Genomic DNA, 5,679 nt, shown 5'->3' on the forward strand with positions numbered 1-5,679 from the left:
CCGCCTGGTTGAATTTTGCACAGAGCACAACTTAATCATACCTAACACTTGGTTCAAGAATCATAAAAGAAGGTTGTATACGTGGAAGAAGCATGGAGATATTGACAGCTTTCAGATAGATTATGTAATGATAAGACAGAGGAACCAAATTTTAAATTGTAAGACATTTCCAGGGGCGGATGTGGAGTCTGAACACAATCTATTGGTTATGAACTGCAGATTAACACTGAAGAACCTGCAAAAAGGTGTGAATTTTATGAGATGGGACCTGGATAAACTAAAAGAACCAGAGGTTGTACAGAGATTCAGGGAGAGCATTAGGGAACAATTGACAGGAATGGGGGAAAGAAGTACAGTAGAAGAAGAATGGGTAGCTTTGAGGGATGAAGTAGTGAAGGCAGCAGAGAATCAAGTAGGTAAAAAGACGAGGGCTAGTAGATATTCTTGGGTAACAGAAGAAGTATTGAATTTAATTGATGAAAGGAGAAAATATAAAAATGCAGTACACGAAGCAGGCAAAAAGGAATACAAACGTCTCAAAAATGAGATTGACAGGAAGTGCAAAATGGCTAAGCAGGGATGGCTAGAGGACAAATGTAAGGATGTAGAGGCTTGTCTCACTAAGGGTAAGATAGATACTGCCTACAGGAAAATTAAAGAGACCTTTGGAGAAAAGAGAACCACTCAGATGGAAACCCAGTTCTAAGCAAAGAAGGGAAAGCAGAAAGGTGGAAGGATTATATAGTGGATCTATACAAGGGCGATGTACTTGAGGACAATATTATGGAAATGGAAGAGGCTGTAGATGAAGATGAAATGGGAGATACGATACTGCGTGAAGAGTTTGATAGAGCACTGAAAGACCTGATTCGAAACAAGGCCCCGGGAGTAGACAACATTTCTTCAGAACTACTGACGGCCTTGGGAGAGCGAGTCCTGACAAAACTCTACCACCTGGTGAGCAAGATGTATGAAACAGGCGAAATACCCTCAGACTTCAAGAAGAATATAATAGTTCCAATCCTAAAGAAAGCAGGTGCTGACAGGTGTGAAAATTACAGAACAATCAGTTTAATAAGTCACGGATGCAAAATACTAACGCGAATTCTTTACAAACTGGTAGAAGCCGACCTCGGGGAAGATCAGTTTGGATTCCGTAGAAATATTGGAACACGTGAGGCAATATTGACCCTATGACTTATCTTAGAAGCTAGATTAAGGAAAGGCAATCTTACGTTTCTAGCATTTGTTGACTTAGAGAAAGCTTTTGACAATGTTGAATGGAACACTCTCTTTCAAATTCTGAAGGTGGCAGGGGTAAAATACAGGGAGCGAAAGGCTATTTACAATTTGTACAGAAACCAGATGGCAGTTTTAAGAGTCGAGGGACATGAGAGAGAAGCAATGGTTGGGAAGGGAGTGAGACAGGGTTGTAGCCTGTACTCGATGTTATTCAATCTGTATATTGAGCAAGCAGTGAAGGAAACAAAAGAAAAATTCGAAGTAAGTATTAAAATCCATGGAGAAGAAATAAAAATTTTGAGATTCGCCGATGACATTGTAATTCTGTCAGGGACAGCAGAGGACTTAGAAAAGCAGTTGAACGGAATGGATAGTGTCTTGAAAGGAGAATATAAGATGAACATCAACAAAAGCAAAACGAGGATAATGGAATGTAGTCGAATTAAGTCGGGTGATGCTGAAGGCATTAGATTAGGAAATGAGACACTTACAGTAGTAAAGGAGTTTTGCTATTTGAGGAGCAAAATAACTGATGATGGTCGAAGAAGATAGGATATAAAATATTGACTGGCAATGGCAAGGAAAGCGCTTCTGAAGAAGAGAAATTTGTTAACATCAAGTATAGATTTAAGTGTCAGAAATTCGTTTCTGAAAGTATTTGTATGGAGTGTAGCCATGTATGAAAGTGAAACATGGACGATTACTAGTTTGGACAAGAAGAGAATAGAAGCTTTCGAAATGTGGTGCTACAGAAGAATGCTGAAGATTAGATGGGTAAATCATATAACTAATGAGGAGGTATAGAATAGGATTGGGGAGAAGAGGAGTTTGTGGCACAACTTGACTATATGAAGGGATCGGTTGGTAGGAGATGTTCTGAGGCATCAAGGGATCACTAATTTAGTATTGGAGGGCAGCGTGGAGGGTAAAACTCGTAGAGGGAGACCAAGAGATGAATACACTAAACAGATACAGGAGAATTTAGGTTACAGAAGGTACTGGGAGATGAAGAAGCTTGCACAGGATAGAGTAGCATGGAGAGCTGTATCAAACCAGTGTCAGGACTGAAGACCACAACAACAACAACAACAACAACAGAAAATGTAGCTCTTTTCGACGTTAAATACATATAAAATTTCATCGAATTTAAATGTATGTGTTTAAATAAATGTATGCCCATTTGAAAAAAGAACTGCAGCATACAAATCATCATTTATATCACCTTTCAGTTTCCATTTAACACACAAAAAGTCTAATTTTATTACCTAGTGCTACTAAACTACCGATTGTAATAAAGACAGTTACATTGTCTACAGAAAAAACTGTCTTGTGATTTCCGTTTGATATCAGTCATTTCGACACGTTAAGTGGAAATCATCTCTGAGTCAGGACTGCAGCAACACCAGTCGCCGAGAGGACGCCCCAACTGGCTGACTGATGTGTTCACAATGAGAGACTGTTGAACTGTGCAGTGTCGCAGCAACCAGTTCAGAAAGGGCACAGAGAGAATTCTGAGGTTTCGCGTTTCTGACAACAAGAAATGTCTTAGGGCTAAAATAGAGTATAGTTTCTTACACAATAACAAAAAATATAAATCTCAATATGGCAAAAATTTACATTGGCTATACAAAAAATGAAACACGTTTTGTGTAAGTCGCGCTGAGTCTGCTCTCACGTTTTGTGGGATTTATCTACAAACGGCTCACCTGGCAATCAGCACTCCGAGATAAGCAGATATACCAACACCTGTTATCGTAATTCACCACAAAATGAAGTGGCACAGGAATTTTCGTTCTGCTTGCGTCAGGTGCAGTCAGCGCTGATCTGATCTGCGAACTGGCGCCGTGTCGGACAGTTTGAAAGACTGAGCAGCTGGAGGGTCAACTCCTGCAAGAGTCGCGGCCGCGTCTGGAGTACGAACTTGGAGGGGTGGTGGAGGCCGGGGCAGCAAGAAAGAGATCAGCGGAATTCTGAATTCGGAGCAAAAGAAATTCGTCGACGAAAAGAAATCCCTGCCTGACTGCATTCTCTACATATCACTCGAATGAAAAATCATCCCCTAGCATCACTCAAGATATGTCACAAATAGCAGATGCATATTAACAGCTACAGTAGATATTCTCACAGTACCAAACTTTATTGGGTACTGTGTGTACCTCACTGTGGCGTGGCTGTTACGAGAAAGACATGCTATCTGCCTTCTCAGACAGCTGCATAGCCAAGAAAATTTTCGAAATTATGATCCAGTTATATCATACTGACAGAGAAAAATCGAAACGAAAATCACCGCATGCGGCCCGTATGACTGTAGAACAGGACACTAATATTCTGAGCACGCTAAACGCTTCAGAAGAGATGATAAGTTGCATTCTGAGACCGAGTCATGGTATTCAGGAACGAGTAACCTTGTGTTGACTTTAAGCAGGTGAGGAATAACTTTGTTCGTTACTTTTCGCTTTTTTTGCTAAAAGGAAGCTACATGTAAATATGTAGCACGGCAGTCATAATATTCAGTATTAACAGAAAAATCTCGTATTATCTGGTTGCTAAATTTCGGGAGCAGGTGATGTTTATATGATAAGCTATAATATATTCGAACATATTCTAACTGCAAAAATACTATGAATCGCTATGAAGATCACACGAAATTAAAAGCGGAGGAAAATAGTAAGGGAATTACATTTCTTGGAAGGGTCTGTAAAAATGTATAACATATATTTATGATGTCACACACGGCGCTGCAGTAAGCCCTGTTCTGGAGGCCTCCTCCAGTGTTTGGGGCGAACACCACCAGCCGCGACAGTGGCTGCTGCAGGAGTAGAGGGGCGCACAGTTGGGGTCCTAACAGGTTGCTGCAGCTCATTCATAACTGTTTCACAAATTACTGACGAATTTAGGCTGGCGAGGTATGGAAGAAACAAGATATTGTTCTTGCAAAACACTGTCATTTGTATTTCATTAAACCAATACACATTGTAGTAGGCTTTTCAAGGACTCGACTGGCTTCAGTATGAGTCTCTCACAGGATCATCAGAATAAGTTGAGGAGATTAGTGTTTAACGTCACGTCGACAACATCAGAATAAGTGTACCATTCTGAACAGAAAATCTTCTCTTGTTCAGCATGAATTTAGTAGTATGACAAGAAGTGGACAACTTTCGCTTCAAGCTTCATTCACCACGCAACAGAGTGTTTCCATTGAAAAACACTTGCTTTTCAACAACATCTGCTGTCCACAAGCCACAGTTTGTCACGAGTTTTTTGGTTAATCGGTTTGGTGTTGCAGCATCTTGTAGTGACTGTCAGTAAGACTGGTACTGACCACTGAGCAGCCCATGGACAGGCAGCAGGAATACGGAACTGCCACTCACTCCACCTTCAGCCAGGACAGTGAACTGGTATCGCTCCCCCCCAAACGAAGCCCCTCCCCCCTCCTCACTCCCAAAATGGCTGCCCCTGCAGCGCCTGCAGTGACGGCCGAGTCTGCGTGGCTCCAGACACTGGCAGTCCTAAGCTATGACTGCGGCGAGCAGTTGCGGCCGCCATTGCTGCCCCATCAACAGTTGCGAGTCTGACTGTCAGGATCCCATGACTGCCATTCGAATTCGGAAGCAGTGGATTCAGAATGTGAGTACTCAGTGACGTGCACGATCTCAGTAGCCTCGCGCCATTGGCGTCCTTGAGAGGACTCACTGTTTGCTTGGCAATGCAGTATCGTAGATCTGTCACACGTATGTTGTGTCGAAAAATCATTTTCATAACAGCAAGATGAGTACCCACACGGACAAAGTGAGGATGTCTGCAGTACTGAACACTGTCATTACAGGGAACAGGGACCATTGTTTCAGCTTTCATTGGCAGAACCATAGAGACAGGCACATTGAAATCGTACACTCAACAACAGCACAGCTCATAACTGTAGCACCATGTTATTATAGTGGAGGAGTCACGGTTCTCTGTACAGAAACGTAATGCATGTGTGTGTGTGCCTAGGAGAATAAATATTGCCAGACTGTATTTGTCATTACCCCATACAGGACCATTGCGCTATGATTTTAAGGACTTCCAGAGCTGATGGAGAGGGGAAAGTATATCAGTCTTGAGACAAAGGAGAGCAGTCTGGAAATGAACGAGTCGGAAGTTATAAGCCAAAATTTTCCTGACTCTTTTGTCAGTGGAATACATGTTCCAGAGCTTTTGGTGCTAAGGTTTTAGAGTACTTTCGAACTTTATTCTAAAGAACAAAACCACAAAAGAGTCTAGTAAACATTGTCTGTAAGTTGCATACCTTAATACACTACTGGCCATTAAAATTGCTACACCAAGAGGAAATGCAGATGATAAACGAGTATTCATCGGACAAATATATTTTACTAGAACTGACATCTGATTACATTTACACGCAATGTGGATGAATACATCCTGAGAAATCAGTAT

Source organism: Schistocerca piceifrons, chromosome 8 (assembly GCF_021461385.2).
Source record: "Schistocerca piceifrons isolate TAMUIC-IGC-003096 chromosome 8, iqSchPice1.1, whole genome shotgun sequence".
NCBI classification, from domain to species: Eukaryota; Metazoa; Arthropoda; class Insecta; order Orthoptera; family Acrididae; genus Schistocerca; species Schistocerca piceifrons.